General features: G+C 50.1%; 1 long non-coding RNA gene across 1 annotated transcript in view; it reads left to right on the forward strand.

Moving 5' to 3' along the window:
* The window catches only part of LOC112833328 (uncharacterized), a 29,820-nt gene extending 19,334 nt beyond the window's left edge, over nucleotides 1-10,486 (forward strand). Inside the window, exons 8-11 of the long non-coding RNA XR_003210603.2 lie at nucleotides 4,027-4,271; nucleotides 5,415-5,578; nucleotides 6,141-6,335; nucleotides 8,280-10,486. This is a non-coding gene — a long non-coding RNA (uncharacterized lncRNA). The remainder of the gene's footprint in view (nucleotides 1-4,026; nucleotides 4,272-5,414; nucleotides 5,579-6,140; nucleotides 6,336-8,279) is intronic.
* Nucleotides 10,487-11,600: the final 1,114 nt, after the last annotated feature.

Below are 11,600 nucleotides of genomic sequence, written 5' to 3' on the forward strand. Positions count from 1 at the left end.
CTGGAGGTCACACTGCAAATTAGAAGTGGTCTTTGGGGGGCGTCTGGGTGGTTCAGTAGGTTAAACATCTGCCTTCAGCTCAGGTCATGATCTCAGGATCCTGGGACAGAGCCCTGCATCGGGCTCCCTGCTCAGTGAGGAGTTCGCTTCTCCCTCTCCTTTTGTGCATGCTCTCTCTCTCTCTCTCTCTCAAATAAATAAATCTTTAAAAAAAACAAACAAACAAAAACAAGTGGTCTTTGGATTTCCTATCCATCAGTTTCTTGGCTTGCCATGTAGGGTGGGCAGGCCGGAGAAGTTAAGCTTGCCGGGTCTCAGATGAGGATCTCAGAAAGGGTCGTGAGGAGAGAGAGCCAGCCTGGCTGCCTGGAGTTTGTTCTTGGAGCCACTGGGCAGGGGTCAGTGCAGGGAGGAACCAAGAGCAGTGGCTCTAAACATTTCAACTTCGGCCTCACTATCCAGGAAAAAAAAATCAACTACCGATATATGCATATGTATTTTTTTATTCATTACGCAGGTTCAAATGTAATACTATGTTATGTATACAATGAAAATGCACAAGTACAGACGTTTTTAAATGAGATTTTAAAATGTAAAAAACCATCTTGTTATTTTTTTCCCATGGGCCAATTGCCTTGCCCAGCCCTGGAGGTCACGCACCCCCTTTTGGGGAACAGGGACTAAGAACATCGGCTTTGGAGCCCAACAGACCTCTCTGTGAATCCAGGCTTTTCTGGTCATTACCGATGTGGTTTTAGGCCAGCCTCTGGACCTAAAATGTTTCTTCTTCTGTAAAATGGGATAACAAATCCTACTTTGCAGTGTGGCTTAAAAGAGATAATGGGTCCAGGGCCCGGCAGGCGGCAAGAGCTCACCTACGGTAACTATGGTGATGATTATCATGATGAGGCTTGCCCTCTCTTGCTGAAATTAATGAAATTCAGCTCTACATACCACGGGCCCACAGGCTGGTTTTCTGTGCTGTCCGTGATCACAGGGATGGCAAGTCATGACCCAGCGTCAGTTGGGAGTACATGCCCCTTCGCCAAATCCCATGGCCCCAGAGTCCATATGGACAGACTTGGGACCTGGCTCAAGTACAGCCTGTTCAGCATCCCTGCCGGATGGGGCTGAGCCATGGGTCAGGTGTCAGCCTGCCCTGTGTTCCTTTTAAAATAATGGAAGTGTCAGTTTGAGTTCACGGGCTGGTCACGGTTTCGATCCCTCCCGAACTTCATAAGGCAAGTCCATGAATTATACAGTGCCGGAGCAGACGGCGCGAAGTACGGATGCATCACAAGCTGGGCTTAATAAGGACACTCCAGCTATTCTTGGAAGGCATTTGCAAGTCAAAAATATGGTGCATGGAGATCTGATGTCGACTTCAGATTCTGAAAATTTCAGCTGGGTCAGCAGTATTTTATGTTAAATCCCATGAACAAAAATTAAGACATGACAAGGGGGCACCGTACTTTGTTTTGTTTTTAATTTTAATTTTTTGATGATAGAACATACGGTCCGATGCGCCTGCTTTCTCCCACCCACCTCATCGGCCTACCCTCCAAGTAATGTCAACAGACATCTGTGTACTTCCATGGACTCATGGTACAGATGGAACATTCCCTTGTTGAGGAATTAAAAAGTATTCCTACCAGGGCGCCTGAGTGGCTCAGTTAGTTAAGCGTCTGCCTTCGGCTCATGTCATGATCTCAGGATCCTGGGATCGAGTCCCGCATCAGGCTCCCTGCTCGGCAGAAAGCCTGCTTCTCCCTCTGCCTCTGCCGCTCCCCCTGCTTGTGCTCTCTCACTCTCTCTCTGCCAAATAAATAAATAAAAAATCTTAAAAAAAAAAACTTGCTACTATAAAAAGAAAGAAAGGAAGTAAATATTCCTATCATTGGAGTTTTGTGCTAACCAGTGAGACGATTAAAGTTTTTCTATTTTCTTTCATATTTTTCGCCAAGATTTTATATGACTGATACCAGCTATTCTCCATCATATGTGTGTACCAGTTGTTAGAAACTCAGTCGAGAGGAGGAAAGAGAAGAGAAACAAGGATTTTACATTTACCGAAAAATGGGGACTGATATCGGTTTAAAAAAAAAAAACACACAGGGGCGCCTGGGTGGCTCAGTTGGTTAAGCGACTGCCTTCGGCTCAGGTCATGATCCTGGAGTCCTGGGATCGAGTCCCGTGTCGGGCTCCCTGCTCGGCAGGGAGTCTGCTTCTCCCTCTGACCCTCTTCCCTCTTGTGCTCTCTGTCTCTCATTCTCTCTCTCTCAAATAAATAAATAAAATCTTAAACACACACACACACACACACACACACACACAAACCGAAATTGCACTGGGGGAGGAGAACCAGAGTGAAAGTGGGAAGGCAGGTCTCTATCTAGGAGGGCAGCCTTTCATAAAAAGACAGATGCCGGGTCCCAGCAAATGCAGGGCTCCTGCCCGAACTTCCCTGATAGGTTCACACGTGGGTTTGTTTACAAACACAGTATTTACGGGGAAAGGCAAGCAGGCGTCAGTCAGGAGATGAGGGAGGATCAGAAGCGGGAACATTCAAGATGCCTCTGTGGGCCTCCTTTTCTGGCCATTGATGACAACAAAGGACCGTGGCTTTTCGAACTCCCTTCCTTGGAAACTGGAAAGTCAGTAGCATCTTCATGTACACAGGGCCCTGGTGTTTCTGGGAACCGTCCAGTGTAAACCCACTGGGGCAGTCAGGAGGGTATTTATGGCAGCAACAAAGTGCAGGAACATTCTGTGAGTCAGAAACCTCGGAGGCTGGCAAAAGTCCCAGTGCTCAGAGGTGTGCAGATCAGCACTTCTCAAACTGAAATATGCAGAAGAATCCCCTGGGGATCTTGTCAAAATAAAGATTCTGATTCTGGGAAGGACCTGAGATGTTGCATTTTTAAAAGGGGCCAGGTGATGCTGACGCTGCTGGTCCATAGACCACACTTTGGGTCAAGAGGATGGAGACCGGGTTCATTCTTCCAAGAAGTACATTCAGATATGTGTGTGTCAGCCGTGGGATCTGGCACTGTGATGGGGACATAGAAAGGCCAACACCTGGCTTGTGGCTTCATGTCTGCTTCCAGACCGGTACCCTAGATGGTTGGCCCATGTAGGATGCAGGGCCCGGGATGCTGGACAAGTCATCGGCAAAGGACAGAGCGCCGGGCCATGCAGGAGAAGAACTGGGTTCTCCTGGGACCAGCTGGCTCTACCACTCTGCTGTGTGACACTGGGCAGCCTGCCATAGCTTCCTTTTCCTCATCTGCGTGGGGTGAGGGGGCATCCCTACAGCATTCCATAAAATTGAGTAGGGTTGAGATTCCGGGGCTGGATGATGCCCCAGGCAATAGCAGCTGTGGAAAGAACCACATAACTATGGGTTCGAACCATGGTTCTCGTAAGAGTAATGCGTCCTTGGGCAATTTTGCTCATTTCCGTGAGCGTCGGTGATTAGGACACTGGCTAGGTGACCAATGAGCATGAGCCCAGGCAATCAGGAGAGAGAGATGTGGGCACTGCCCCACTGCCTTTTCTCTTTCCTCTTGTGGCCACAGAGCTGGCTTCCCCAAGATCAGACATGACAGCCTCAGCCCTGACTGAAACAGGCCTCCTGTCCTGTCTCCCAACCAAAGCCTTCCTGTGTGAGGTCCTGGCGGGTTGGTGTCAGAGTCCGCATTCACCCAGGATAAGTCTGTCCTCATCTGGCTGGTCTTCAAGGGGAAATTGGCCTGCGGTTGAATACAACATCTCATCTGGGCCAATCTGACAGATAGATCTACTTCTCCATTGTATGTCTCAGTGTTCCAAGGGAAAATGGAGTAAAGCACCTGCTCCCCTTAGGGATAATGTGAACCCAAGGAGGACACTGAGAACGCAGGCTTACTAAGCAACCATAATACTTGCCTCCCCCTGAGACTTCTTTCAAATACCTTCTTTCATGGAAATTCGTTCATCTCTCTAGCACCCATTTCTCCATCTAATAACAGCCCCAATTTTATTTAGGGTTCTACCCTCCCTCACTTTGGTGCACGGGTCTGGTTGAGACTCAGCCACGGCTCTTGGAGCGGATGTACAGAGCAAGCCTCAACCAACTGGATGTACAGAACAAGCCTCCTCTGGCCACGGTGATTAGTTCAGTGGGCTTGGCCATGTGACACCAGCTGGGCCAATCAGAACGAGTCTCTGGATATTTGCTGGACATGTGGTTCTCCATCCCCACTGTCATCCATTGCTGCATCCTTGCCCTGGTAAGGCACACTTGTCACCATCTGTTTCCCCTGGTGTCTACTGAGATTTGCCATCCAGTCTGGTCTTTGGACAGTTCTTCCCTTCTTTGTTGACATGGGCTGGGACACAACTGTGTCCTTATCTGATCCCACAGGACATCCTTTCCTATTGTTGTGGGTCCCCTGGGAGTCCCTGCCTCTCAGGTTAGCGCCGCTCTTCTCTACAGGCATGGAGACGCCCATCTGTTCTCTGCACCGGTCTGAGTCCACATGTCTGGGATCCTCCACCGGACAGTTGTCCTCCTCCAAAGTTTGCTCTCATCCAAAGGCTCCTCGTTTTTTATTCCTCGAACTTGTCAGAGACTCTGATTCTGTTATTTCCTCTCCCACTGAGATTTGAATGTCAAGAAGATTCAGGACTGTGGCTCCGTCTCCCAGCCTCGCACCTCAGCAGAGCCCTGCCCTGCTCTCCTCTCTGCCTCCCGCCCACCCCCACCCACCTTCCATATCCATAGGTAACCTCTGACCGTACGGCAGTCTGGCTTCGGTCTTTCCTTTTTCCATTCTACATTGTATGCCCCATTACCTTCAGAGCTTTGCTTCTGATGCTAAAAATTAGGTATTTAGAACTTAAAAGCAGTTCCTGCTAATCAAAAGCCTTAGCTTTCAAGAACTTGTCTCTGCTCTGAGTACCAAAAACCTGTTTTGAAATGAAGAGTTGACTGTTTCTCTTCACACCTCGCGTTCCTGATATAACAATCCTAATAACAAGCCTAAAGGCAAAGGCGTATTTAAAGAAATGTCCAGAGGTGTGGGAAGTACGATCATCCTGCTGTGGCATCAGGGATATTCTCAGCTCCCCGAGGCCTTCCAAAGTTCTTGCAGGGGGTCAGGAAGAACCAATTTTGGAGTCAGGGCCCCAGTTCTGCCACTTAATAGTTGCACAGGATAGAGAAGTCACTTCAGTTTTGTAAGTCTTATTTTCCACCTCTATAAGATGGCTATTTGTTACTGTACCACATTCTTGCCTCTCCTGTGTCTAATATACTGGATTGGGGCTGATTTAGAAAGTAACCTTGTGTAATGGGGATTCCCTGGGCTTCGACTTGTCTTCTTCTTCTTTTTTTTCTTTTTCTTTTTCTTTTTTTTTACTGGTTTGCACAGGGATCTCTGGGATGTCATGGCTGGAGAGAGAAAAACGTACATGGTATTGGACACTGGATTTGTCCAGATGGGTTCTCAGAGCTCAAGGAGTCAGGAGTCATGATGGGAAGGACCGCAGGAAATAGATTAAGGATCTCCAAGACCACTTGTCATTGCTGGGTAAGGTAAGTGCCAACTTTACAGAAAGATATAAGATGCTTATATTTATTTAATCACCACAAATGTCACTATTATCACAGATGACTTTGATTTTTAGGAGATAAGGAAAGAAATATGTTACATTTCTGTTTTGTGCATATGCTGATTGAATGAAAAGTTTATACCAGAGGCCAACTTAAAGACATATAAATATTTAATTGTTTGTATGTATATATACATTTCTGTATACACAGTATGTGTCACCCGGAGCACTGGTTCTCAACTAGGGGTCAGTTTTGCTTCCCAGGGGACATTTGGCAATATCTGGAAACATTTTTGGCTGTCCCGGCTGGGGGACGGAGAGTGCTCCTATCGTCAAGTGGGTAGAGGCCGGGGATGCTGCTCAATATCCAGTGAGACACGGACAGCCCAGTTATCTGGCCCAAATGTCGATAGCGTTGTGGTCGAGAGCTCCTGACGGAGACGTATGTCTGAAGGCAGGAGTCTGGGGCAGTGTGCGTGAAGGACGTGGAGCTCTACACCTTTCTTTAGTATATCACTGACACATCCGCTTGATTGATTTAACAGCCCCTTCCTGACCGACTTATCTAGAAAAAACACAAGTCACAGGCCAGGGAGAGACCGGACCTCATGGCCCTTATGAGACACAGCCTCTGCGTTCCTGAGGATGCCCATGGAGCCAGGCACAGCTGTCGGTTTCTCCCGTGATTTACACCTAACGTGGGTGTGGCACACCTGGGCTGGAGCTGCACCTGTGGAAAGGTAAAGGGGAAGGGACGAAGGGGAGCTGCAGAGGAGAGGCCAAGTCATTTCAGAGTTTTGTGAAGATCTGAGTATTACTAGCACATCATTTAAATCGTTGCCCCCAAAAGAACTGCTCAGGTATGGTTTGTCTATAGACGAAGACATCGAGATACATGGCTTTGTGGCTATACGTAAAATATTTATCTACATATATAAATTTGTACACACATGCAATGAGGCAAAACATTTACTACCCTAACAGCTGCCACCGAAATTCCCCGGGGAATAGGCATTGTCTTTGAGAAATGTCCTTGATGAGTCACTGAACTGGAGAGAGACGCTGAAGGCAAAGTTGTCAGCTGGACCCCCAAATAACAAAAATGGAAAAATTTTAACTTTTGCTTCTGAAGGGGCGGGGCAGGAAAACAAAACAGAAGACAAAAAGAAGAAGAGAGAGACAGAGTTGTAAATAAGATGGCGAGATGGGCACTTCTGGGGGTGGCAGAACCCGTGGAAATGTACGGCGTGGCGGGGAGGAGTCAGGGGGGCTCTTAAGGAGTCAGGGTGTGGCTCTGTATTACGTTGCCACTTTTCTAAATGAAAAGAAAAAAGATGAGTGTGGCTCTGGGATGTTTGTCATGCCGTGTGCTCAGAACCATAGAACCATATTAGGACATCTCTCCCAGCTGCTGCTTTGGGGGGCCGCATGTGCAGCCTGGGGAGACGGGGCCTTCCCAGAGGCAGCATCTCGAGCAGCAGGAAGCAGAGGGGCAGCAGCGGGGAGGCCTGCAGGCAGAGGCAGGCCCAGCACCCCAGGAACCAGGGGAAGTCTAGGGGAAACGCTGCACCCCCATAATGCAAGGATCCATGGTTTCAGCCACACTCATCTAGATTTTAATGTTGGCCGGGGAGCTCCAGCTGACAGCCGGGACACCACACATATTCCACCAAATGATGAGGCCAGGTGCCAACTTATTTCCAAATCCTGGTGCTGGAGATACTGGAAAAGCACTTAGGTAAAACAAAGGAGAAAATCTGAGGCAGACACAAATTCACTAGGAGATTCTAGACGCAGTTGCAGTAACGGGACTACTAGCAATTCAAGGAAGGCCGATTCCTGAGATCCATCACATGTTTGCACTTCCAGGCCCAAGACATTCCAGAGTCTGGGATGGGGGCGGAAGGAGGTGCGACTCAGTCACGCACTGCTCTGGGCTGTCTAATCCTCCCTGCAGGGGGTTGTCGGTGAGTCCCCACGGCCTCCCAGGGCAGCGTGAGCAGCTGGTGGAGACAGGGCACTGTCGGTGGTCCCTGCCCGGGTCAGCCCACGCTGAGCACCTCAAATCATCAGGGCAAGCTCCCCTAGCTTCTCTTCTCTCACCTCAGCAGGGCCTTTTAACTGGGGACTCAAGTTGGGCATTGTCGTCTGGCCCTCAGCGTCTACTGTCTCCTTCTTCTAGGGCATCTTTCTCAGCCCCAAAGTTTGGAAGGATAAACAAAACAAAACAAAACAAAACAGCCCACATTTCCCAGACTCCCTTGCAGCTAGAGTTCTGAGAGTGAGTTTGGTGCTGCCAATCGGATGCCACCAAGCTGAGCTTTGAAAGCAGAAGTGAGGCCAGCTTTCTGTCACGTTTAGCCCATGACTGTGGGTTAGCAAGGTTGGGACTTGTGGGCTCACCGGCTGCCGCGTCTCCGTGTCTAAGCGGCTGCCTTGTTGGAGCCAAGACAATCAGTAGCCATGGCTTTGCGACCCCAGCTTCTCATCTCCAGACTGAGAGCACAGAGTCCCTGATTCTCCACCTTCCTGGCTGGGCCAGAGGCAGCAGCTCCCTGTGGTCAGCTCTGTGGTGTCTGCAGACGTGCCTGGATGCCGGGGCAGGAACCCGCTGCCCCTCCAGGCCCTCCCTGGGCCTTGCTTTGTTTTTAATCTGGTATTCTATCCCTTTCTGTTTCAAATAGCTACGCTCGTTTCTGTTTCCTGCTGGCTGACACAGAACTTTACAAAGACACCACTGGACTGAGGTGTGACTTCAGAAAGCCACAAAGGAGGGAGAGGCTCCAGTCAGCACTTCTTCCTCAGCTTCTCACAGAAGAGGGGACTGTCCCTTCTGCTCTGGGCCCCAGGCTGGTGAACTCAGAGGGGGCATTCTCTCCCAGGTTGTGCAGGTGCAGGCTGGCCCTCAACGCAGAGCCCCCCCGCCTTAAGTTTGACACCCTAGGTGCCTCCGGTGCCTCATGCTCGTCCTGGGCCCACCACAGGTCTAACCTGGGGGCCTGGGTGACCTTGGTGCCGAGCTCGGAGACTTCTCAGCCTGCACACATGCTGTGGCTTGAAGAACAGAGTGTAAGGACCTCCTCGGAGGGCTCTCCAGTCTGCCCCGCACTGTGCACTGTGCCTGTGGGGCTACAGCTCCCCAAGGCTCGCCACACTCCCTCTGCCATGCCATCCTGGTCCTGGCCCGCTGGGTGATGGAGGACCTTTGGCCTCAAACTTAAAATGGGTCTCATTAGCCACTTCCATGGAGCCTCATCAGACGCCTTGGCGGAATGGCAGCTTGGGGCATTACTCCTCAAGCACTTCATGCCCAGTGCCCAGAAGCATGGTGTGCGAAACGGTGGAGGGGAGAGTTCTGTGCTACTCCAGCTGGTCAGATCCGCTGGGAGAGCTGCATTTCCATAGGGCAACCAAGGGGCCCGGGCCACTGAATGGGGAGTGGGTAGCAAAGGGCTGAGCAATACACCTGTGTCCGAAAGATGCTCAACCTGATCGGAAAACAGGGACGTGTAAACTAGAGCAGCAGGGCCCAAAGGTGCTTTTTGCACCTGTCAGATGGCCAGTCCCAGTACCTGGGACCAGAGCTGGGTATTTTCTCTCCTCTCAGCACTGGCCAAGCTGTTAGCTACAGGACCGTGGGAGGGCAATGCCAAGGGCAGAACCAGTGTGTTTTGGAGGGAAATGAAAGTGGGTTCTTCTCTCTCAGATTCATAACAGGTGTGGAGCTAGCGAGAGGCAGACGATGGAGTGGGTCCCCAGCGTCACGTTCCTAGCTCCTCTTCTCCCTCTAAGGCTCGAGGTGGGGGAGGGAGTGGGTGCCGAGGCTGGCCTTGCAGGGTGCGGGTTCAGGACCGGCTTAGCCCAGAGATATTGGCCTGAGAACCTGTTCACACAGACACACTGTTCCCTCGGCCCCGGCTCAGAGGAGATCCCACCCTGGGTGTCCGTGCAACCCTGGGAACTCCTGGAAATGCATCTGCAGTGGAGACAGGACGCCAGCCGCAAACAGCCTGCAGCCTCGGAGGACGCATGGCTCTTGCCCATTATTACCGGCCGGAAATGGGTGCTGGTGGGGGGCTTTATCTCAGTTCTGAAAGTCCGATGATGTACGCCCTGGCTCAGGTCCTCGATCCTTGAGCGCCGGTTCCCAAACTCCAAATCCCCGACAGCCAAAGATTTTTATAACTCACCTGGTGGCAAGTCCCAGGCTAAAGTGATGTGGGGTTAATTGATGGTCTTAATTACTTACTGTATTATTTCATTATTTACTTTAAATGTTTATATGTTTCCCTACAGAAATATTAGTGTGTTGGATTACGGGGTGTTCCTGAGAACACGCGGGTGTTACATAATCTACTCATATACACACCGTATACCTTTTCTGAAACCCTACATTCCTGAATGTTGAGCTATCTGGCCCTGAGATCAACTATAGTGGGCTCATATTATTTCCATTTTACGTACAAGGAAAACTCAGGTTCTGGGAAGAATCAGTCATCCTGCCTGATACCACAAAGCTCCTGAGTGACAGGCAGACGCGAACCCAGGGTCTTCTGACGGTCCATCCTGCACTCTCAGCCATCAGGAACAGGGCCTGTGCTTCTTAAATGCATGTGAATTCAGAGGTTAGAACAACTATGGTTTCTGTGAGCGCCTTTTAAAACCCTCTGTTCCGAGAACAAGGGCACAACACCGAGACCGCCCAACCACAAGTCCCTGATTGGATCTGGCATGCGAAGGTCTTTGTAGAGCCCTCTTAGTTATTTTTATAATAAACTTCAAAAAGCTTTCTGTGCTTTGGATATTTATTCTTTCTGGACATAGTGGTAAGCAGAGATTTATCCACAGAAAGCCAAGAGTTTAACGAAGGCTTTTGTACTGCAAATGTGTTCCTGTGACTAAAATAGAATAAACTCGTGGGTGTTTCTCCTTGTCCCCCTCCGTGTCATCCCTCCCTCACTCCGAACCCTTGCTTGTCCCATGCTCCTGCCAGCACCTTCCCTCTGATCCATTCATGTTCAGTAATTAACTTATTCAACAAACATTTATTGAGTCCCAGCGGCTGCCGACAGTGCGGTAGAAGAGGTTTTATGGTTTATTAGAACCACGCTGGGCTGCCAGACAAAAACTTGAGGTCCTGGTGCTGCAAGAGTTTGAGCAAGGCGTTTCCCTGCTCTGGACCTCAGTTTAACCATGGATGAAGTCAGGGAATAGGATGAGAGGATGCAAAAACCAACCACCCAACCCACCCGAACCATCAATCATGAGGTAGAGAAACCTCACACAAGTAGGATTAAACAATAAAGGACTATGGTCCTTGGCATAGTCTGACCAGGGCTCTTAGTTCAGCCCTCCTCTGGGTAGCCCTTTTAATCTTCAGGGTGGCTAGCCTCATGATCACAAAAGGGCTGCCAGCAGCAACTGGAGCCACATGTTTCACGACCAGGGAGAGGGAGGCAGAGCTGTGTAAGGGCGTTAAGCACAGCTACCAAACGGATTGCTTAGATCCAGTTTTGTTCTGATCAAGCTACGCTGGCTCTAGTGGGTCAGAGCCTGATCTAGAGGTTATTAAAGATTTTGAGCATGACCCCTGGAAAGAGTGCCACTTCTCATCGTCGTTAAGCAGAAGTCCGGGATTTCCAGCTGATAGGCTTAAGTCTGTTACCAGAACCAATCCCCAGGGCAGGGGCCTCAGCTGGTTTGGAGCAATCAGGCCCACCCCTGGAGCTGGGGTTGAGGTCAGTTCTGCTCATACGGCATGGTTCCTATTTGGGGGGCGGGAGGGACGAGGGTTTTGGGTTGCACACAGGGCTGCAACTAGAGTGTCCTCTAACAGCTCTGAGGTCCCTTCCTACTCAAATTTTCTTTGCTTCCGGTTTTCTACCCCGTGCACATGACATTGCAAAGGACCCCTCTCACTTGCCTATCTCCTCGCCATCCTCTCAGCTTAGCGCGGTCACACAGTTTGGGGGCCGCTACCACTGTTGGGGATTCTGCCGTCAGCT

This window comes from Callorhinus ursinus, unplaced genomic scaffold (genome assembly GCF_003265705.2).
Source record: "Callorhinus ursinus isolate GAN/ISIS: 27379988/994484 unplaced genomic scaffold, GSC_fseal_2.0 scaffold25, whole genome shotgun sequence".
NCBI classification, from domain to species: domain Eukaryota; kingdom Metazoa; phylum Chordata; class Mammalia; order Carnivora; family Otariidae; genus Callorhinus; species Callorhinus ursinus.